Source organism: Nyctereutes procyonoides, unplaced genomic scaffold, assembly GCF_905146905.1.
Source record: "Nyctereutes procyonoides isolate TBG_1078 unplaced genomic scaffold, NYPRO_anot_genome, whole genome shotgun sequence".
NCBI classification, from domain to species: Eukaryota; Metazoa; Chordata; class Mammalia; order Carnivora; family Canidae; genus Nyctereutes; species Nyctereutes procyonoides.
This window is the reverse complement of record NW_026575134.1, coordinates 18,049,680-18,074,932: the sequence shown is the minus strand read 5'-3', so window position 1 is coordinate 18,074,932 and position 25,253 is coordinate 18,049,680. Positions and strand designations below refer to the sequence as shown.

Below are 25,253 nucleotides of genomic sequence, written 5' to 3'. Positions count from 1 at the left end.
GTTCTGGAGAATATCACTCAGCCTTCCTTTGATTGGCTTTGGAAAGGTGTGTTACATAGAGCTTATTTCTTCACCCACCCACCCCCCTTCACCAAATATCCTTTCTCATAGTGAATAAATGGCCAAAATCTCTGCTGAAATGCTTTTTATTGAATATGCTGTTTTGTAACAATAATGTGTACTATTGAGAGGCCATTTTTCCTGGATTATTCGTTCAATATCACACATCACTTAATGCATGTTATTGACCATCAGCATTAATGTGTTTAATTATACTAACATGCTAATAATAACATTATTGATCCTTGTATTTGTCATTTCCCTTCCCAGTAATTACCGAAGCTCAAAGTATTATATTCCTCTGCATATTGAGTTTTATTATCTTTGCAGTTTTGATCAAATACAGTCTACTCATCAGCCTACATCATCTTCTCTCCCAAAGAATCTGCTGTAATTCTTTATTCACTATTTTTCACATTATTCACTTTTCCTCATGCAATGATACCCTTCCAGCCCTGTTCTTCTCTCCCTGACTTTGCATCCTGTCCACTTTACAGATGGGCAGTGCTTCCATCCCTCCACGCCTTATTTATTTATTCTAGATTTATTTATGTAATCATTCAACAAGTGCCTAGTGAGCATCAACTATGTATGTCAAGTGATAGCAATCTAATGGAAGAGTATCCATAAGTATTGAATAAGATTAATTTTTTTAAAGCATTTATACTTAGAATCCACACTCTGGGTTTGGAGAAGAAAAGGACAATGACAAATGCTATTGTGGGAACAATGATGATGAAACACAATCCCTGCCTTCTGCCATCATTTCATCAAGGGGGGGAAAGACAGGTTGACAAGTATAAACAATGCCATTGGAGAACCACAACATTCATCCTGGTGACTTTGCATTACAGAGTTTAAATTTTATTTTTGTATCAATTTTAATGGTGGTTTTAATATAGCAAGATCCTGTTTTAATCTCACTTATTCTATAAAGATACCCCCCACCATTTTTTTCTTGTATTTCAATTTTTGTTGCACTTACATCTACACACATTTTCATAAATTTATATTTTTAAATTCTGGAAGTGGCAGGGTGTGAGAACACTAAATGAAAGCACCACTGAGTCCCCTTGCTACTCTCCTTGATCCTTTGTGGATCTTGGAGTCAGTTCATCAGTTTCCCCTCTGCACTTAATACATGTTCCATTAACTGATGATTCTCCTTCCAGGATCCCAGTGCAACAAGGATAATAAATTTGTAAAACGTACAAGAAAATTTAGCTCTTTCAGTAGTAATGGCCCATAGCCTGGGGTCAGGGCAGGATGAAGGAGCATATGCAGAAAAATGTTTTAAGATGTAAGAAGCTGGGATCCCTGGGTGGCACAGCGGTTTAGCGCCTGCCTTTGGCCCAGAGCGCGATCCTGGAGACCCGGGATCGAATCCCACGTCGGGCTCCCGGTGCATGGAGCCTGCTTCTCCCTCTGCCTGTGTCTCTGCCTCTCTCTCTCTCTCTCTGTGTGTGACTATCATAAATAAATAAAAATTAAAAAAAAATAAAAAAAGATGTAAGAAGCTAAATCTGTATGTCTTGTTCACATACATGCTACTCTTTTTATTTTAGCATTTAGTCATATGTTTTCTCACTTAACAGATATTGAAAATAAGACTTGTAACATGACATTAGGGAAGTGTTTGATCCTAAAAAAAAAAAAAAAATTCTTGTGCACCAAAGATTAAGAACCACTCATGTATAATAAAGGTCTTTATCCAAAAAGTAAATGCATTAGGCTTGATGGTTTTATTTTCTTCACTGACCTTCCTCTTAGTTCCTCAAAATTAATTTACTTTGAGTTAACTGATCTTTTTCTGATGCTCCTAAAAGCCAGTGGGAGAATACAGGCTTTGGAATCAAATGGTCTTGGATTTAAATTACTGCTGTGTGAATGAAGTCAAGTTCTTGAACTTCTATGGCCTTAGCTTCCTCATTTAAGACTAACCTTTCCTGCATTTTTTTCAGTCATCTGTTTATTCATTCAACATAAGTTTGTTGAGCATTCTGTGTGCTAGAAATTATGCTGAATGTTAAGGTATAACACCAAGAAGAAAAAAAGAAAAATAACAGGATCCCATTCTCATGGTGCCTATAATCTAGTTGAGGATATAGACAGATGTAGACCAATTGTAATGTGTGGTGATAAGTATTATCATTGAGGGGTGCTATAAAACACATGAGAAGGTCAACAATTATGAGAATTAAATAAGATAATGTATATATAATGTGCCTAGCAGTTCCTGTCTTAGGAGAGACTCAATAATACTGTTATTGATATTTTACCTTGATCCTGTACCCTCTTTGTTTCCAACTAGAAAGTAAATTCATAGATGGCCTATGCTAGTATTGTCCCATCGAAATACAACATGAGTGGGATGCCTGGGTGGCTCAGTGGTTGACTGTCTGCCTTTGGCTCAAGGCGTGATTCTCGGGTCTGGGATCAAGTCCCACATCGGGCTGCCCACAGGGAGCCTGCTTCACACTCTGCCTGTGTTTCTTATGAATAAATAAATAAAATCTTAAAAAAAAAGAAATAAAATATGACATACATACAATTTTAAACTTTCCAGTAGCCACATTAGAAAAGTAAAACAAATCATGAAATAGATTTTAATATACTTGATTTATCCCAGTATATCTAAAATATTGCATCTCAATATGTAATCAACATAAAGATTATTTTTTATAATTGTACATTATATATTTTACTGCCTTCAAAATTCTGTGGGTATATTTTACTTATAGCACATCTCAGTTTGAACCAGCCACATTTCAATAGTCACGTGTGGCTAATGGCTACCAAATTGAGTGACACAAGTCTATACTTTCTAACTGACCAGGGTTAAGATTCATGAGAAGCAGTGTGCTTTAGGTAGTAAGCATATAATAGGACTTTAATTAGTAAGCCTAGCATCATGTCTGCCCTTTCTCCTTCTCTCCTTTCCTCAGGCACTAGGTATCAAAGATAAATTAGAAGCTGTGGATTTTGTCCCCAATTCCAGTCCCTAACTCCCAATATAGTGAGGGACATAAAGCAATGAGTAGATGCTTGACAATACATTAGAATTGCCATAAAAGAGATATACTGTGTATAAAATTAGACTGTAAGGATAAAGGAAGGAGTCACCCTGAGATGTCTGCAGTGGTCTACACCAAGCACTTAGAACAGAAAAGTCAGACTACGCATGTCATGTCAGGTTCCCCTGCTTCAGTGAAGACTATGCTTCCTAGCTCATTTCTGGCAACAAAGTGCAAGGTTCCCAGGAGGAGCTTCTCGGATAACACTAGTGATTTGTGACGTACTGGAGGAAAACCAGCTCCCAAACTGCTGTGATTAGACATAAAAACACAAATGCACCTCAATAAAACACACAGCTGCACTTCCTTTTATTTCCTGTCTGGTCCAATTAGTTGCAATGGACTTATCCTGTATGTTTGTCAGTATGCAAATCCTTCTTCAAAGAATGATTAGAGGCAATAGCTCAATTTTCTTGCCAACCGAAACCTGTTTGTTGTTAGTAACTTAAGTAACTCTCTACTCAAGTACTGTGGAAAGCTTTTGAAAATCTACTTCATTCCCCTGGAGTCTGTCAGCCTCATATTGTGACCCAAAGACATGAGAGGAATCCTCTAATATTGTAAAGTTCATATAAGAAAAACTCTTAAAGATTCTTTAGCCATTTTCTAAAAATAACTTGGATTTAAAGAGATAAAATTACCTTTCAAAAAGAGCCAACTTACTATCCATTAGATCTTTTTCAAAGATGTGTGTATCTATTGGCAAATTAGATAAATGAAGAGTAAAAACGTCCACCCTTTGACAGAAGCCTACCTAACTGAATTCAGTGTATAGAGCACTATGTGAACAGAACCCAAGTCTAGGTTAGCCTAAAGGGCAGTGAAAGGGTGACTGCTTTCTCCAGATCCTTCCTTTTCTCAAGAGCACAGAATTCCCACCTGCATTGAGTTTATGGAATACTTATTTCCAAATAAATTCATACTATTGTTTTACATTAAGATTGCTTTTTAATGTGTATTTATTAAAAGTAATGTAAAAAAATATTGCTAGATCTGAATAGTTAGGAAGTTGTCACTGCTTCTGAAGAGGGTTTTATGGACTTTTTTCTGTGCTCTAAATCCATTTTCTGTGCTCTAAACATTACAACATAATAAGGAAACACTTAGAAAATTCCTATAGCAAGTATAAATAATTTTGTCTAGTGGCAATGAATATTATGACATAGTCATGAATGGATCCTAGGAAGCTATGTAGTAATATGTAACTAGACAGTGAATACTTCTTTTAAAAGTGTTTATATTAGAGCTCATAGTTTTATCCTTGCCACGACTACAATAAATTCATAAGAGTACAAAATATTCATCATGTGAGAAAATGGTTCTTCTGAGAGAGAAAAAAAGTAACGTGAATCTATGATGGTAGCTTACTGTAAAGTTTTGTTTATATAATGTAGGAAATAAAAAAGATGTTAATTGTAATATAGCTGTATAACAATCTAGAAGAATAGTGAAGATTATGTTTCCTAAGGAAAATGACATTCTATCTTTCCTCATGGGAAACTCGTAAATCACTATGTATTAGCCAGCAGCAATAGTTTAAAATATTTTTTTCAACAAAAATTATTTTGCTTCATTACATTTTACTAGTCCAGAGAGAAAAATATGGAATTAATTTTTTCTGCATGTTTTAAAAGAAAAATGTGAGTTCTGCATTTGTGTTTACAATTTATAAACATTTGAAATAAAACTTAAAACATCAATTGTCTGTGAATCAAGGTAGAAAATACCTAACTGCTAGTTATGAAAGTTGAATTTTATTTTTTTATTTATTTAATTTTTTAAGGTTTTATTTATTTATTCATGAGAGACACACAGAGATTGAGAGAGAGACAGAGACACAGGCAGAGGGAGAAACAGGCTTCATGCAGGGAGCCCGACGTGGGACTTGATCCCGGGACCCCAGGATCACACCCTGGGCTGAAGGCAGGCACCAAACCACTGAGCCACCCAGGGATCCCCATGAAAGTTGAATTTTAAATCCTGTTTTTTCTGGAGGAAAAAATATTACAATATTACTATTTTCTCCATTAGAATATAGCTGGAAGTAGGAAAAATCCCGAGGTCGCACCATGAACTCTTAAAAAAATGTAGTTTTGAAAAGTATTTTTGAAAAGTCTCAATTTTTTTCTTAGTCGTTAATATATCCATCACTTGTCTCTTTGGTACATTGCACTCTCTATTTCTAGGTTGAGATAGCCATTTTCAACAAAAAATAATTTAAACTTATGCAATTGTTTTTCAAGCTTTTACATATAGTGAGTTAATAATTACACAAATATTTTTTATTTATGACCCTCTGACTGAAGGTAGCTCTAAATTGCAGCGTTTCGTGAAATTATTCTCCAATTCCCAATATCTCTGTGTATTATAGTGTTTTATTAATCAAAAAGATACAAGTATTTTATAGGCACATTGTACAGATATTAACTTAAAATAAGGCTTATCACTTTTAATAGACAATTGTCCATATATTGTTTTTACGTAAACTTTTGCAAGTCAAATATGCCAGTGAAAGAAAGTCCATTTGTAAGCCGAACTAACAATTATTAAGAATTTTTTAATGTGTAAAAATATTGGTTTATGAAGTGTTATACTCAATCATTTCAACAGCATATTAAGATGATTGTTTTTAAACAATAAGAATATTCTGGTTTAAAAAAACTAAAATAGTTTTGTGTTTAAGATACAGTCTCACAGGTAATGTTGAAATATTTTCTACAATTGTTATGCTTCTCTAATATTACATAACTGTGACATATTTAGTCCACAATTTGAAAAGGCAGCTAAAATTCTGTAGTTTTGAAAGAAAATAACGTTATATATTTTGAAATATTCTTGTGTGACTTCTGAAAAAGACTGACTTGATCTCACAGAGAAATTGATCAAAAGATAGTACACTACAATCCATGTCTTTGGCTTATAAACCATGTATTGAGTTTTTTACATTTTAAAAATATATACTTAATTGTTTTGTCTCTATTGAAATAACTATTGGAACCAAAACCAACTTTCTTTCAGAATAAGACGATTTCACATTTTGCCTTAGAAACTATGTAATATAAGTTTTGGCCTTGAAAATATTATAATAAGTAATATTTTTAACTTAAAATGAAACTAAGCCTATATAAGTTAAAAATTGAGTCTGTGGAAGGAAAAAATGCTTTTTCCTCTACCCATCTCAGGTTCATTGACCGAGGCCCTGCAAATTAAATTAGACTGGCAAAAGATTAACAAGAGAAAAACACAGTTGTTTATTAACAGGTGCATCCTGCATTTATATGGAGCACTCAGTGGTGAGGAACTCAAAGGGGAATTCAAGTTAGAATTTGAATTTATATAGCATCTTAGTGAAGAAGAATAATTTTATAGAGAAGTGACAAGACAAAGGAAAAGACTTTGTGTTTCGGGACGCCTGGGTGGCTCAGCAGTTTAGCATCTGCCTTCAGCCCAGGCGTGATCCTGGAGACCCGGGATCAAGTCCCGCATCCAGCTTCCTGCATGGAGCCTACTTCTCCCTCTGCCTCTGTCTATGTCTCTGTCTCATGAATAAATAAATTCTTAAAAAAAGAAAAAAGACTTTGAGTTTCTAGGACTTTGAGGAGATTATGGGAAGGCATATATATGAGGAAACTAATGGTAGATAAGGCTAGTTTCAGTAAGGTTTGTTTATAAATAAAGTCCTCTGGTCTCTGGGCTGACAAAGGTCCAGAGTTGTCTGAAGTCATTAACTTGCATCATTCCTGGTAGAAAGGGGGGATAGCACATATACAAATTTATGTCCTGCTTTTAGGCAAATGGACAGGCATAGAACAGAGAGTTTTTCTTTTATCTCATTTTTCTTGTCTCAGCTCACAATAATCCTCATGCTAGAGCAGCATATTTTGGCATGGCATACCCTGCTACCTTTAAACCTATACTCCACTTCTGCAAACCAATGCAAAGTTGTAGAATTTATTTAAAATTTTAGGAAAAAATGCTGTTTCTGGGCACCATTACCTCAGTGGTCAAAAACTCCAATTCTTTGCAGTTCCCTAGTGAAGGAAGAAATCATTTGCATGTTAATCTGATTCTTGAAAAAATATATCATAACAAAAGAGTCAAATTAAACAATAGTAAAGTCAAGTCAAATTTGATTCAGTAATATATTACAAATATACTTACATCAATAATATAAAAATATATTAAACTAATACTATGGTATTTTTAAAACTTGTTTTTAATTATATTTTCCCATATGTTATATATTTATATTTAAATCATAATATATTTGTATGCATGTATCACATATATTGCATATATTTATGTAAGTATATACTTATACAAGTATTTAATAGTCTATTTATCTGCTTAGCCAGTATTTATTCATGTAGTTACTAATATACATTTGGAATTACTAATTAATTGGTTACCTAATTTGGCCAAAAGTTAAAATTAATTGATTGGGTTACTATTTTAATCTATTTTTTATTTATTTATCTGACATCAGCTTTACACATTCAAAGTCTAGGAAGAGTGGCACCTGGGTGGCTCAGTCAGTTAAGCATCTGACTCTTGATTTCGGCTTAGGTCATGATCTCAGGGTCATGAGATCAAGCCCCGGCAGTGGGCTCCGCACTCAGTGCAGAGTCTGCTTGGGATTCCCTCCCTCTCCCTTTGCCGCTTCCCCTATCTCAGCTCATGTGCTCTCTTTCTCACTCTCTCTAAAATGAATAAAGTCTAGGAAGAAACTAACCACTACTTAAATGTAAGCTTTGCAGCACTAAATATATACTATCTTTGCAACCTTTGTAATACCATAGGGAATAAAAAAACATTATAGCATTATGTTAATTGAAAATACCAAACACATAAAGAGAAAGAATAGGCTTACGCACACATACCCACATGCTACACACCACACAACTACATGTCAATCACTGTGCTAGACTTCTCAAGGAATGCACAATAGTTGTAGAAACAGGTAGGTAACAAAATTAATATAATAGAATCTTCATAATAAAACAAGTCATAGGGGCAAAAGCAATTTTTCTATCAAACGTGAGGACTGAAATCAGGTTAAGGTAGGGAACATTTGCAGGTAGGAAATGGACAGGAAGGACTCAACATGATAAGGCAAGAAGCACAATGAAACAGCTGTTTTTTTACACCTGTATCTAGAAAGGAAGGATGGAGAAAATGAAGGAAGGAATGTGTTATAACTGTTTATCCTCTCTTACATGCTACTGTATGTTATACTTATCTCAGTCCTGCGCTATAGATATTATTGTTCCCATTTTTACAGATGAAGAAATATTCATGCAGCTTAAAATCTATAAAATCTAAAATAAACTATCCGGTTTTGTCACTGATTTATTATATAATAAATTTTACTTCTCCATAGAAGAAAAGGTATAAATGCATGAATAATATCTTCCTCAAGTTAAAAGTGATGCAAGAAATCTACAAGGATAAAAAATAAGAGATCAACAAACCTGAATAGATATAACAACACAAAAGAAGCCATAAAAGAACTTACAAAGAAAGACTAGGGGCGCCTGGCTGGCTCAGCTGGTAGAGCATGCAACTCTTGATCTCCAGGTTGCAAATTCAAGCCCCCTGTTGGAATTAGAGACTACTTAAAAACGAAATATTTTAAATTTAAAAAAGACACCAAAAAGATAAAGAGCTCTAAGATAAACGGGCAAAGGACACAACAGGTAATTCAAGAACAGTAAAAAGGGAAGAATTTAAATACCTAAAAACATATGGAAAAAAAGTTTAACTGAGCTGTTATCAAAGAAATGCAAATTAAAATACTGAGAGATTTCACTTCAGGTTTTCAAGGAGTTGAAAGACTAATCTTTAGTACCTAAGAGAAAACCAAGACCAAGGTTGCTGATGTATATTGATGATGGCCAAGTGCTTGGAGATCAATCGATGCTTTCATTTTTATTTTCTCCCATACTACAGATCTGTCCTAAAGTATAATGATTTCATTGTTGTTGTTATTGTTGTTGCTTTTAGTTTCTAAGGAATTTTGTTACTATTCCTTGAGGGGACTAAAAGCACCCTAGGGTTTCACAACATTCAGGCTCCTGAGAATTAGAAAAGATGTTTTTTCTTGCGTGAATGAAAAAGAGAAACCGCTCTGGATGAAGGCTGACTCGGAAATTGCCATGTAAGAATTTATAGTTATAAGATAAATATACAGAAAAGAGAAGTCTGCTTTTCTTAGCCTCATCTGCGGCTTACATTTGACTATGACAATAATAGAGAAAAATGCCCCCAGAAAGAAATGACTCATGTCCTGTTAAGCAATAGGACATCAAGCAGAACGATGAGCATGTTATTTGGGAGGATAGGGGAAATAACATACATCAACTTATATCTTGTTTCCCTAAACCACAGAAATGATCAGAAGACTATTTGAACATGAATTCCCAATAATTTAGTTCTATTACCAGGAAATATTTCTCCCCTTCGTGTGTGGATGATGATGTCATGTGTGGTGCCATTCAACCTAAAAATAGCATGATCGGCCCAGATCTCAATAATACACTAAATTTACCTCAAACTAAGGCTACTCATCATCGAAAATTGCCCAGAGAATTTTAGCATAGTCTGAGTGATTTAATTAAACCACCTCCAGGAACCTCATTGTCTCTAGAACATTCTTTCTTTTATTAAGAAATTGTGTAAGAGCACAAGATCTGATTATACATTTGGGTTTTTCCACTTCTTTTCACAGCCCTGATAACAACTGATTAAAAAATCAGACCTGCACACTAAATAAATAATTTTAGTTCAATAAAGACTTGACAACACTTTATAATCAATTTTATGAGAGATGATTTGGGCTGAATTTAGTTAAACTGACTGAAGTAAGTAGATAATGGCGTATTTATCTTTGCTGGAAGAGAAACCTAGGTAGCGAGGCTTTCGGCTGCTGCTGAGAAGTTTTAACAAGGAAGCCGCCAGTCACAACGGGCCATTATGTTTCTAATTGCCCTTATTAACAGGAGAAAAAGGAGCAAAAGATTTTCTCCAGAGAATATTAGACAACCTGCTGTTTCCAAATAAACTAGAAGATATTGGTCAATACACTCTATTTTACAGTTAAGTTTTATCATCAGAAGAACAATGGTAAGTCAGAAAACTGAGCTAACCAAATGCAGTCAGGCATTTCTTTATGAACAAAATGTGGGTGTTACATCCTTTTCTACTTAAACGAGAAGAACTGGCAACCCAAATGTGTTCCTTGGATGTGTTTTGTTATGTACTATTTTGAGGTTTTGTGTATTTTGTTGATTTGTTTACCTGTAAGAGTTCTGGATCTTAAACATCTACTTATATGATGAACAATAATCAAACTTTGTACAGGTTTTTGTGTTTTGTAAAGGTTATGGCTTCCTGCCCTCCACCTGCATAAACTAGTAGCTCTATTGATGTAAGCAGTGCTTCTTCCTAGAATATCAACACTTAGCATTCTATAGTTGAAATCCCGCTGTTATGTTTAAAAACATTCTCATGCATTTCACATCATATATCAGGAAGATTTCTGCACTTGGCAGAGAAATTTTTCAAATTTTTCAACCTTGAGCAATTTTTGTGTGTGGCATTAGGTTAAAATGTCTTAATATTTCTTCGTGTGTGTCTGTGTGTGTGTGTGTTGTTCAACGTAAAGAGTGAGAGAGTATTTTTTTTCATTGAATTATTCCTTGGTAGTATTCAATTATCTACATTTTCATATCTTAGACTGTGGTTATTTTTGTTCTTCAGTGCATGTATCATTCACTACATCCGTCATAAATTATCCATTTCAGTTTCATTTATTCTAAATCTCATATTTAAAAGAAAAATATTTTATTGAGTTAAAAGTAACTGAAAAGTATTGACTGCTATCAAGAGAGTTAACAATTTAGGAAGATGAGAAAACGGATCAGTCCAATGATAAAAAATATTTGCACTGGACAGAGTTAACAGTTTTAAAGATGCAAGGAAAACTTTATTCAAGACCATTCCAATAAGGGAGGGAGATGGGACTCAACTTCCCTGGAAAAACAAGGGGTGGAGCAGGACAACTTTTAAATACTGGGGTAGGCTCATGGAAAATCTTTAGAGGATTGTGGGGGTGGGGAAAAGGGAAGTTTAGTCAAAATGATTAGGCTGTTCACTTATGTTTGCTAATTGGCAGTTATCTAAGTTAGACTCCTACCCTCCTGCAGTGACTGTAAGATAGGGGTAGTATCTTTTGGTGATTACGTTAATTTTTAAAAATTTTTTTAATGATTTTATTTATTTATTCATGAGAGACAGAGAAAGGCAGAGACACAGGCAGAGGGAGAAGCAGGCTCCATGCAGGGAGCCCAACGTGGGGCTCGATCCAGAGTCTCCAGGATCATGCCCTGGACTGAAGGTGGCGCTAAACCACTGAGCTACCGGGCTGTCAAGTGATTATGTTTAGAAGGGATGTCTCCCAACTCCTTAAGGAGACATTTCTGGGTTGTAGAAGATTTACATCACAGAGGCAGAGAAAGAATTTACAATTGCAAGTTTGTGAAGCAAATACTCTAAGAAATGGGAGGCCAGGAACCCTTGGTCAGGAAGAAGACTGCCTAAAGTGTAGCCAAGCTGAGGGAATGGTAAGGCCATCTTGGTCACCATGAAATTACAAAAGTTCCAGATAATCAAATAAGAGATGGTAAACTGATAGTTAACAAGGACTTTTCTAGACAAGCGATGTTGTGAAGCTAGTTAATATTGAGAGCGAAGTCAAGTTCAGATGTGCAACTTTAATAAGCAGCCTCCAGAACCAGATGTGAAATGGGCAGTAGTGCATCATCAAGTCACTTCAAGTGTTCTCCTCCTAGTAACTTGGTCAACTGAGTCAATGCTGTTGTTTCAGTCTCTGATTTATCTTGGATTATTTGATTCAATTTGACATAGCTTTGAAGAATCTTCTGATTATAGCATGTAGATAGCCAATGTCTATTTTGGATAGTCAAGTTCTGTTTAAACAGCACACGCATTCACACATACAGTTCTGCTTCGTGGGGGATTTATGTCTCCCCATTTTTCCCCTCTCTGATACCTAGTTAAAGCCTAACATTCTGTAGGCAGTGTCTAATTTTTCAGTTTATCGTGCTATTCAATATTGTTACCAGAGGTGAATATAATAACCACAGTCCTCTTTTCCTCTTTAAATCATAATTAAAGAGGACAGTAAAATTTAATATGTTGCCCTTTACTTATTTGGACACTTATCTGGCACTGGATAAAACCCCTTCTTGCTATGGAGTTTGAAGTGTGATCATTATCAGCCTTTAATTAGAAGTGAAGTCATGTGATGGATAAGACTAGAGTCCCGGTCTTATTTTTTTAAAACCTTGGAAGTTAGTAAATATTCAAAAACAAAATGTTAGTCTTGCGCTAGTGTCTGAGTCTTAACCAAGGTTTCTGTGAGTTTCTGGAGGATTATATTCTTAAGATCGTATCTTAGCTTGGATTCTGCTCACCATATTCTTGATCTCACTCACATTTCACTTTCTATAGCTGTTTTCTTCACCTGAACCCAGATGTGGAGCTCAGCGCTACTTCCTTGATCTTTTTAGAAATCTTTCACATAACCCATTGCTGGGCTAAAAGAATTTATTGATGATTTGAGCTGTGTGTGAGTGTGTGTGTGTGTGTGTGTGTGAAGAAATTTAAAATACAACATTAAATATTCTTTGGTCGCATGGCTGTGCAGCAATTGCAGAAGCTCAGGCATAAGTGCTGTGGTGTAAGGGGCCCTGTACTCTGCGCACCTGTTGCGGTGCACTCTCAGACTTCCGCCGCACAGGTGATTACCTGCGGTGGCGCTGTGATGGGCTGTGCAGGTGACAGCAACCCAGAATGGCGCCAACTTCACAGCAGCCCACCAAGGCTGTCACCGTGCCACCCGGACTGACCTTGTCTACTTTGACAGCTCCCCAGATGTACTGTGTCTTGGATAAGGCTGCAGATTCCCTAAGCACTGCGGACTGGGTCTGCAGCAAGACATCTAAAGGGAGAGACAGTTGTGAAATCATGTGCAGTGGCTGAGGGTATGCCACAACTCTTGTGTCGCCCAGTGTGAGTGTGAGTGCACATTCCACTGGTGCTGTGTGGTGCAGGCAAGGAGTGCAGAAACACTGGTGGAAGTCCGTACTTGGCAAGGCCTCCAGGAAGGCAGAGTGGTTGGGCTAGACCTGAACGTATAAATATCACACTCATTCCTTGACTTCAAACCTCCTGACTCAAAATCACAAGATCTTTGCGTGTGCACCTTCCTTTACACCTGAACTCTGAGCTGCTACACTTTCTATTTAAGAATTTGGAGGGTAATCTAGAAGGAGTCTGGTGTCCTGACCGGTTCCTTAGCCCTGGGAAGACTTTGACAGGGATTTTAAGAAACTGACCTGTTCCCTGAACCCCCTCTGGAAGTGAGAAGGCAGAGTGGAAGTGGTAGAGGTCTTCAGAATGACATAAGTTGCACTGGTTCATTTCTCCTTTTCTTTGGAAAACAAAAAAACAAAAAACCTTATTTTTACAATTACTTTGGCTCCTTGGCATTAGTGTGTTTTCCTGGGTTCAATTATCTTCTGCTTCTTCCTTCCTGTCTTTAAATTTATCTTCATTCCTCATGCAGAGCAGTTCAGCTTTTCCTTTTTTTTTCATGATTTTCTTTTGTAAAAAAAGGGAAAACTTATAGGGCCTTGCTTTCTATAATCATACAAAATTATTCAGGTGTTTTCCTTTATATAAACATTCTCATTAAAAAAATCTGTTGCCAGCTATTAAAATAATCATTTCCATTTCTCTACATCATTTTATATCCTAGGGTTATTATGTTCTGGGATGTCATGCTCAACATGCCACAAGGTCACATCAAATTCATTATACCTAAAAGTTGTATTCCAATAGTATACTAATCAATACTATACTAATCAAGAAACATGACTAATAGAGCTCTCTTTTAGGGCCAAGAATAAAGATTTAACCCCCTGTTGTTTTTTGGATTCTATATGCCATGATCCTTTCTGACATCATATCAGCCTTTGTACTCCAACATACTTTCATAATATTTTACATTTCTCACATCCGTTCCTTCATTTATTCATTTATTCAGCAAGAGACTGTTAACTTTGTATCAAGATACTATGGAGCTCAAGTGGAGTACAGATCAAGAAAAGCAGAAAATAAATAATAATTCATATGGTAAAAAATGCTGATGAAATAAAGTAGGATATTGGATAGAGCGAAGGGAAAGCGGTAGCTATTTTAGATAGCATGGCCAGGCCCTCTGTAAGCATGTGGTATTTGAGGAGATGTGAATGATGAGGAATTAATTATGGAAGTATCTAAGGAAGAATATTCTGGGTAGAGGAAAGGGCAGAGATAAAAACCCTAAAGTGGAATTTGGCTTGATGTATCCAGAGAAAATAACAATGGCAACACAAAACAAATAAAAAACACCACAAAAACCAGTGTGGCTGGTGTAAGAGAACAGAGAAGAGAATGCTAGGACATGAGCTCAGAGTGGTGGGCAGGAATGGAATGCCTTGTGGCTCTGCTATGGAGTTTGGATTTTTTGCTAACTTACATGGGAGGGTTTTTTTTTTAATTTATTTTATTTATGATAGTCACAGAGAGAGAGAGAGAGAGGCAGAGACATAGGCAGAGGGAGAAGCAGGCTCCATGCACCGGGAGCCTGATATGGGATTCGATCCCGGATCTCCAGGATCGCGCCCTGAGCCAAAGGCAGGCGCTAAACCGCTGCGCCACCCAGGGATCCCGTTTTTTTTTGTTTTTTTTTTTTTAATGGAGTATGATTTTACCTGACGTTTTCTTTCCCTAATCACTCTGCTGCATGGAGATTATATTTTATATTGATTATTTTTATTTTTATATTGATTATTTTTAAATTTACCTTAAGGAGTCATTTTAAAACAATTGGTACATTCTCTCCAAATTTCCTGTAGGCTAATTCATGATTCTTAAGTACCTACTATGTTTCTGGCACTGGACAAGACCTGGAGATTCAACAGTGATAAGGATGTGGTTCTAACACCCAAGAACACACAGCCTCATAGAAAATGTTTTGCTCTGTTTTCGATAGACAGTATTGTCCACGTTCTTTGCATTCTTATTAGAATCAACATGACCTTCCACGAACTTTTTTCTGGATGTTAGGATCTATTTTGAGTCCCATGCTGTATCTCTATATCCATTTTATACAAAACATTGTACAAATGGTTAAGAATATAATTGCCAGACAGGGAAAGAAAAATACTATATGATGTCACTTCTATGTGAAATCTAAAACAAAACACAACAAGCTCAGAGATACAGAAAAGAGACTAATGGTTGTCAAGGCAGGGAGTGGGAGGTGGGCAAAATCACTAAGAGTCAAAAGATACAAAGTTCCGATTATAAAATAAATAAGTCATGAGTCCATAACATACATCATGGGAACTATGATTAATATTGTTTTGCACGTTTGAAAGTTGCTGAGTAGATCTTAAAAGTTCTCATCACAGGAAAAAAAATGTCGTTATGTATAGTGATGGATATTAACTGGACTTGTCTTGATCATTTCACAATATATACAGTATCAAAATCATTTTGTTGCACATATGAAACTAATATAATTTCAATCATACCTCTATTTAAAAATCTCTAGTTAAAATAAATAATTTGCATTTTCATCATATTCTTGACATTTGTTTTCAGTTTCATAAGTCTTGCAAGTTCTTTTTAGTAGGAAAACTGCATTCATAGTAGAAAATTGAAAAAATAACAGCACCTATATAGAACTTTTTCTCTTTAGCATGGTATTTCAAGTTAATTCAAGGTTGAAAATACATTAAGTGGGATGCCTGGGTAGCTCAGCGGTTGAGCATCTGCCTTCGGCTCAGGGCGTGATCCCATGGTCCCTGGATTGAGTCCCACATTGGGCTCCCTGCATGGAGCCTGCTTCTCCCTCTGCCTATGTCTCTGCCTCTCTCTGTGTGTCTCTCATGAATAAATAAATAAAATCTTGAAAGAAAGAAAGAAAGAAAGAAAGAAAAAGAAAGAAAGAAAGAAAGAAGAAAGAAAGAGAAAGAAAGAGAAAGAAAGAAAGAAAGAAGAAAAAGAAAGAAGAAAAGAAAAGAAATTAAGTAACTAGGAAATTATCTATAATGCTCTATCACAGAGTTTCCGTGTTGGGTCATTTCCCTCCCCTCCCAATATTGAACTGCAAAAGTGCAAAGTCCAATTGCCACAGAGACAAAGCCTGATTATTTGTGGATGTTTTTTGACCTTGAAGAGCTGGGTGATGAAGAGGAGGGAATTCTTTGAACAGAACACTGGGAAAGAAGCCAAAACCTGAAGGCAGCACCAGTTTTCTGTTGAGGTTGAATCTTAGTAGGCATGGAGCTGGGACTTTCTCTGAGCTTTTGACCATTTGTCTTGTCTCCTCTCTTCTCTTTTCAGTGGACTTTAAAATTTTAAGGATTTTTCTTAGTCTGTTTATCTCATAATCTCTTATTCCTTTTTTTTAATCTGTATTACCCCCTCCCATTTTCTTATCTCTTTTTCCCATAGTACAAGAGATATTTGCATTTAATAAGAGTTACTAAAGGACCCTGTCTGTGAAAATCTGTTTTGAAGTTGGAGGAAAAGGCAAGGCAGCTTTCTGAACTTTCCTTCCCCTCAGAGCAAGATTGTTACTTAATTTCTTCTTTCAAAAGAACTAGCATTTTGACTATAGGACCTTTTGGAAACAATTGTGCATTGTGTCTTAGAGATCCAGCTTTATTGTAGACCAAGTGCTGGGTAGTGAAAATACCTTAGAACTTCTCTCACCTTTGTGAAAAGAACTGTTGTTCATTGATGATAAAGTTAGCCAAAGCATGGTTACAAAAATCTCTCAGATTTCATAAAGAATATGTGCTCTTTACATTCCTACAACAATATGTATATCAAGGAATTATTTGGGGCAAAGCCTAGATGCCAGAAATACAAAGCTCACTGAGATATGAGGATATGAAAAAACAACGAACTATGTGATCCCCAGTCCCCACTATCTAATGTGGAGAAAGATGAGAAAATCAACCATTTTATTATAAACGATAAGAGCTGTAACATTTGGCCAAGGTTATAGAAGTATAGCCATGGCTTCCTGCTAAGAATGATGGTCAGGGGACACTTTCAAGCAGGGTAATACTAAGGTGAGTCACAGAAGACAGAATTTAACTGGGAAAAGGAAATGAGAAGCAGGCTCCAGACAAAGGAATCAGCATACACAAAAACCAAGAGTCAAGGGACTGTGGTAGAGTCTGAGCATGAAGAAAAGTCTGAGCACAAAAGCTGTATGTGGGAAAGGAGATGCACTGGGAGAGATGAGATCATGGCAGGTCATGGCAGGTCATGGCAGACCTAGTATGCTTTCTCACTTGAGCAAACAGAATAGGACCAAAGGAGTTCTGGAAGAGGAAATGAATCTGCATTTGTTGAATATTCACCATGGTAGGAGATAGGGGATTGGAAGGGACAAAGTAGAGGCAAAAGAACAATTGGGAAACAATTACAAAATTCCAGTTAAGAAATGAGATTTTAGCAACAATCATAGGAATGGAAAGGAGAGGAATTATATGTGCGGTGATTAAAGAATGGAATAAAGGACTTCTTGGATAATCAGAAGAAGGAGGAAGAAATTCATGGTAACTCTCATTCTAGTTTGAGAATCTGGCAGCTGCAATGCTGATCGCTAGGACAGAATAAGTCAATGGAAACCTGTTGGAGGGTAAAGACTGTGATGCAGCTTCAGCCATGTTGAAATTTAGGCAACAGGTACTGCCTGTAAGGCCAAAAAAATCAACGAAAACAACAATTAACATGGTTTTCTTAAGCATATACAGAGTCAAAAAAGTATAGTGACTCGTGAAAACATCACTCTTTCCTTCTATAGAAAGACATTTTTATTTTGAAAAATCATTTATGTTTACCACTACTCCCCCAAGTTTACTCTCTCCTCTGAAGAAATATCACACTTACAGACACTATATCCTCATGTTCCACAAACACTTTATTATGAATCCGTTAGGGTATATACTTGCAAATATTTTGTTTCACTCTGTTTTACCCCTTAGGCAATGTCATGCACATATTCCAGCAAACAGTGTAGTAAGTAAGCAAGAACAGAATAGCAATGGCTGCCAGTTACCAGCCAGATCTGTAGATTTCTCCTTGTCTGTGTCTCTCACTCGTGTCCTTCCTTCACTCTGCCCAGCATTGCTGTCCCCAAATCGGATCCCAATCATCCCCAACCTGGAGTTCTTAAGTACAAACAACACAAACTGATGCTGCTTCTTTTGTACAGAAAATGAATTTTTTGAAAGGCTTTGGGAAGCTTACAGAATCATGAGGAAGGAAGGGAAAGAAAGAAAAAAAGAAAGAAAGAAGAAGAAAGAAAGGAAAGAAAGAAGGAAGGAAGGAAGGAAGGAAGGAAGGAAGGAAGAGAAAGAAAGAAAGAAAGAGAAAGAAAGAAAGAAGAAAGAAAGAAAGAAAGAAAGAAAGAAAGAAAGAAAGAAAGAAAGAAAGAAAATGAAAAAACAGGAGGAAGAAAGAAAGAAAACGAAAAAACAGGAGACTTGGGAAAATAAGAAGAAATGAAGAGAGTTTTCCAAGCCAGAATCTCATCAGGCTCATCCCCCATCCCAGCAACGCTACTGCTCTCTCTGGCCAAACTGCCATGGTCACCCCGAGAACTAGCTGGGGCCACCTCTTCCACCACTAGAAAAAAAAAATCTTCACTGTTGCTGCTGTTTTGCATCACTAACTCCAGATTCAGAATTTCAGGTGGTTGTGTCTGATTGTCCAAATCTGAATTGGAAACAGGTTCATGCCCTGGTTTTCAAGTTTCTAGAGAAGTGAAGTATCTGGGCTTTTCAACTTCTTTTTTTCTTTTTAAAGATTATTTATTTATTTGACAGAAAGAGAGAGAGAATACACAAGCAGGGGAGAGGGGCAGAGGAAAAGGGAGAAGCAGGCTCCCCCCTGAGCAGGGAGCCCAATGCGGGACTCATCCCGGGACCCCAGGATCATGACCTGAGCTGAAGGCAGACACTTAACTTGACTGAGCCACCAAGCACCCTGGGCTTTTCAACTTCTATAGTTGGAAATAGCACCCACCTCCCACTACGACTGGTGCTATGGAGAATAATAAAGGAAAAATATAGGAAAGAGGATTAGAATCAGGGAAGCCACAGAAATTCAGGTGTCCCCTTGAATAATCAACGTATTACCCCCTTGTTCTAGACATTTTTCTGTTTTATTCTAAGCACTGTTCTGGGTATGTGCTATACTAACAGTATAGACATATATAGTAAGGGTACAGATATCCAGAGTGCAAGTACCTGATGAAGTTTCCCCCAAATATATCTATTATGTGGTTCCCTCTTCCCACCCTTTTGTTTGGACACTGCAATAGTTTCTAATTACTTAAGCCTCTACAACCCACTATTCAAAAAACATTCCATCAGGGGCACCTGGCTGGCTCAGTGGAGAGAGTATGTTCCTCTTGATCTCAGGGTCATGAGTTTGAGCCCCACATTGGGGGCTGAGTTTACTTTTTAAAAAATCCATCAATTGACCTACATTACATATACAGCCTTTCCTTTATTATTTTCTAACATAAATTCTCTTCTCTAAACAGATAAATATCTTATAATGTGTGTATATATATTACTGTGTTCATTCTCTGCAAAACTACACCTTTCCCACCTACTTCTCCCTAAGCCATGCCTGAACTTATCTTATTTTCTCCCCAAGTACTGCCCTACTTCCATTCTTTGCTTCCTTCGTGATTCTACTTGAAAGTCAATGAGTTCTTAATCTATCAAAAATTAAAGACATACTTACTTTGAAATTATACATTTACATATACTAAGTCATACCTGCACCCTCGTTCATAAGCACTCTTTATGGATCTATTTCCATTTTTACATTAGATGTTTTCTCTAAGTAGATCATAAATTATGCAGAGACAAAGATCTTATCTGTTAGTGTATCCCCTCAGCTGTAGCTAGCAGGTTAAATACAGAGTCTACACCATGTATCTGCACAACAGCTGGGCAGATGTCTGACCAGTTTTAATTCTCACCACGCACTTTCAAAGAATTTATGGTCTTGGAGCCCATTCTCCTGAGACTTAATTTGTTTCATTCTCTTCCACAGTCTCTAACTCCAGGTAAATCCTATTCATCATTTCACAAATGTACAAACTTCATATCATAGTAGGAACCAGGCAAGGATGACTAAGCACAAATTCACTGTCATTCTTAGAAATCACCTGAAGCTGATGCCCAGATGATGCTAGTAGTGTCATCTTCATGGAGAAGGGTGGCATTATTATAAATTGAAAGAGTAAATTCCTGTACTACACCATATGATCTTTTCATGCTTTTTTAAAATTAAAGCAAAAGAAATGAAACTCATTTAAGAATCTGATTATTTTGTCATTGTCACAGAATGACATATTAATTGGGTAGTAAATTTGCAAAATGCCCTATGAATGCAAACAAAATGTGTCTTTTGTGAATTAAGTAAAAAACAGATGCCTATTTCTCACACAAAGTTCCTTTCCGATGCTGTCAGGGCAATACTTTTTGAGAGAGTGAGTTTTGGCAGATGGCATTACAATTCAAATAAAATGAAATAGACTTCCAAGTACATCCATATTTTCTTGTCATATGAATGCCAGAAGAATTTTTGGTTTCTAATGTTTCTGAGTGTCCTCATAAATATAACCTGTGTTACTGCATAAATACTGATGATTACATTATGACTAATGTTAGCTGAGGTACTGTATGCTGGTATCTTTCTGTACAATCAAAGCAGATATTCACTATATATATTGCAGAACAAGGAAATGCAATACACAAGGATTTAAAAATACTGAATTTAGACTCTTAATGAAGAACAGTGTAGAAATTATTTCAGAGTTCTGGGGCATTCTTCATAAAGGGGGAAATGCACAAGTGGCCAAATCTTTTCTCTGGGTGTGGCTCTCCACATTTTCTTACCAATATTTAGGACATTGGGAATTCTAAGAAAGGGCAGTCTGTATAGGAGTCGTCTCTTCAAAGGGATTCCAGCACCACCACTTCCCACTCTCATCAAAAATAATCCTAGTTGTGACATTAGGAAAATGATTTAACTGCTTAGAGCAGTAAAATAATATCCCCCTTCATATAGAGTTTCTACGAGGATCAAATGAGATGATTCATGTAAAGCAGTCAGCACAGTGCCTGCTACAGAGTATCAATTATAGCTGATTTTAATATTTCTATGGTGCTAAATGACTAAGGTGAGGCAGCAAAGGATATAATTTTGACCATGAAAAATTTAAAAGATAATCTCCTGGATAGGTTGGGATAGGAACATAAATAGCATTTATCGAGATTTTTTTTCCAATATAAAACTCAGTAAGAGTTGCCAGGCAAATACTGACTCATTTTATAACAGAGCTCTAAGGAAACTTCTCGTTAAAGCATCTACTGTCCGCTCCAATCCCTCCTATAAATGGCCTGGCCATTCCTTCATTTGAACACCTGTGCATACTTCTACTATGACATTTCCCAACTTACAGAATTTCTCCTGCTCAGATATCTCCCCACAACTAGATTTTATTGTGCTTCATTTACTGCACTTCAAAGATACTGAGTTTTTGTGGGATTTCTGGGTTTTGGGTTTTTTTTTGTTGTTGTTTTACAAATTGAAGATTTGTGCACCCTTGCATTGAGCAAATCTATTGATACTGTTTTTCAAACAGCATGTGCTCAGTTTGTGTTTCTGCATCACATTTTGGTAATTCTCTCAGTATTTCAAACTTTCTCATTATTATTAATTGTTATGGTGATCTATGATCAGTAATTATGACTGGGATGATGATTAGACATAATGCTATTTCACATTTAATAGGCTACAGTATAGTGTGATGCAACTTTTTTTATAAAGATTTTATTTATTCATGAGAGACAGAGAGAGAGAGAGAGAGGGAGAGGGAGGCAGAGACACAGGCAGAGGGAGAAGCAGGCTCCCTGCAGGCAGCCTGATGTAGGACTCGATCCCAGGTCTCCAGAATCACACCCTGAGCCACAGGCAGATGCTTTAACCACTGAGTCACCCAGGTGTCCCATAGTGTAATGCAACTTTTATATGCACTGTGAAACCAAAAAATTCATTTGACTTGCTTTATTGAAATATTGATTTTATTGCAATATTTGCTTTATGGTGGTGGTCTGGAACAAAACCCACAATATCTCCAATGTATCCTTGTATAGCGAACCCCTTTACGCAGAAAATTTTTTTTAAAGATTTTATTTATTTATCCATGAGATACACACACATAGAGAGACAGAGACACAGGCAGAGGGAGAAACAGGATCCATACAGGGAGCCCGACATGGGACTCGATCCCGGGTCTCCAGGATCAGGCCCTGGGCCGAAGGCAGCACTAAACCGCTGAGCCACCAGGGCTGCCCAATGCAGAAAATTTTTAATCTCTAGCTCTTTGCACAGTATTCATTAAACCTTGCACAAATGAGTAATGAATTTTGTAATGTTCAAATACAGAATAACCAGTGAATAAAATACAATAAAAGCATCAATCCATATTTCTTTCCACTATGGTAAATATAAAGCCCAACAGAAGAAATGGAAATGAGCCCAATGGCATCTGAAAATTTCTTTCATTCCTATGACTTTCTTAAATATCTTCAATGATTTGTATGTATTTTGCTGAAATCATGTAATAGTGGGCACTTTCACTTACAATAAATTCTATGCCTAATAAGAGTTGAAATATTTTGCCCCTAGAAAGAATTTGAGAGAAATATGGGATCTGTTTCGATAAAAGATTGTGTCTAGGTCTCAAATATAAAAGAATAAATTTGAAAATGTACAATGGTTTATCATTTGCAAAATTAAACTAAGAAAACATAAAAATCTTGCTCAGTATTATTTCATCCTTGTTATTGTAAAATGTAAACAATAATAGTATTAGTCTGGTTGCTAAAAGCACACAATATCTATAAAGGGAAAATAAAAATTACGAAAAAACTCTGTGTTACCAAAACCAATGTGATTAAAACTCTAATACCTATTTTTTATATTCTTTACTAAAACATTTTCTTTAATCCTAACAATTGTGCTAATGACACAGGGCAATGACAAGGTAGGATGTTAGCATTATGGTACATGACCAATATCATCTCTTTTTTCTACCTTTCCACTCCCACCCAGCACATCTGGAAATATTTGAAATTTGGGGCAAATACTCTCTCCACAAGAACACCTAACTAAAAATTGAATTAACTTTGGGAAAAAAATAATAGAATAAATAAATAACACGAAATAATATAACATAACACAACTAAGGTATCAATATCATAATTTATGAACTAAAAAAACTATTTTATTTTCTTCAAAAGGGAATAAACACTGAAATCTCTTCATGCAGAAATAAGCACTATTGCTATTTTGATACATTTTCTTGTTTTCTTTTAAAAAAAAATCTCTGAGCACTTGAACTCATGCATTTTCTTAATGAAACTATTTTAAATATGCTTGTCATTTTGCTTTTTTTCAACAAAAGCCAGAGCGTGATATCTCTGGAAAGAGTCATATATATATATATATATATATATATATATATATATATATAAACTCTCTCTATATATAATACATATATTAAATAGACCATTATAATCAGACATAACTGTATTTGTTTTCAGATGGTTCTCCCTTTGTACCCCAGTCACATCCCTTTGTACCAGACTATCTTCTTTCTAATCCAGACCACTTTTCCCCTACCTGAAGCTCCACTGCCAAATGTTAGTCTTCTAATTCTGAAGTATTGAAACCAAGTTTGCACAGCAAGAAAAGAATAAAAGGGATCTGCCTATTTAATTTCCCACCATTTCCGTACCCACTATTATCAGCTTTTTTCCATATTTCACATAATTTCAGGAAGTCTTCTTCCAATAAGTATGGAGGCAGAACCGATGATTTTTACCTACCCTAAACTCCAAATGTAGGCCGTGGGCTCCCTCAGCACTCAGTACTCTATCGGGTCCTACTATTGCTGCTACATAATTCCTACTGACAGTGAAGATGGTGATGGTGATGATGGTGATGATGACAGAGCAGAAACAGCAAAAGTAGTAGTCACAGTGGTGCCTCACATTTGTTGAGCACCAAGCATGTCAGACACTCTACATTTCTATTCCTTTTAACACGGTTCAGGATAAGAAAAAAAAAAAAAAAAAGCTGAGGCTTATCCAAGAAAACCCAACATTCAAATCAGGTTTGTCTGATGCCAAAACCTATATAGTATTTCTGTCAAATACATCTACTTAAATGCTTAACTTGATTTTGACTTAATGCTATTACAGCAGGGTTGGTATTTGCAAACTGCAGCTCATATGTAAGAAAATTTTATATACTTTAATTTTATATAACTAATCATTTACTTTGGAGCCTTGGTTACTTTGATGGTGGATAAGAAAATTTGAACCTGCCAACTAAGGACATTTTTCTGCCATTTTTAGTTTAAAACAGCCTTATTGAGGGTAAGGAAGGGAAGAGGGCAATAGCCTGCCAATATTAAGGCTCAAATTCTCTACCAGATTTTTTTCTCCAGTAGGTCTCTTCTCTCCTCTCATCTAAGATGGAACCATGTAGTAGGTGAGCAGGTAACCCTATGACAACGAGGGTCAGCCAGTTGTTGGTCTTTGCTGGTCCCTGCTGCAGAATGGCTTATATCTGCCCAAGCTATGGTTCTGGCCCTGTTCTAGAGTTGTAAGGACTCCATACCCTGAGTCCTGGCTCCCAGGGCTTTACACCTCCAGGTCCTACTCCCACCCAAGGCAAATGGAAGTCAGACACCAATTCTTAAGTCTTCCTCTTTAGATCCGCCTTTAAGCAGGCCTACACTTCCTAAAATAAGCCAGTGCTTAAAAAGAGGGAGAGTCACCCAGGGAGAAATATGAAAAAGAAAGGTGCGTTAATATGTTTTTAAGATTATCGTTGTTGATTATACTTCCACTCTGGACTAAATGCCTTGTGTGTATC

The 25,253-nt window shown here is 36.3% G+C and overlaps 1 protein-coding gene and 1 pseudogene across 1 annotated transcript in view; both read left to right on the top strand.

The window, feature by feature from the left end:
- The window catches only part of MAGI2 (membrane associated guanylate kinase, WW and PDZ domain containing 2), a 1,298,069-nt gene that overhangs the window by 950,730 nt on the left and 322,086 nt on the right, over window positions 1-25,253 (top strand).
- Window positions 12,841-13,340, top strand: LOC129494078 (protein Wnt-2b-B-like; annotated as a pseudogene).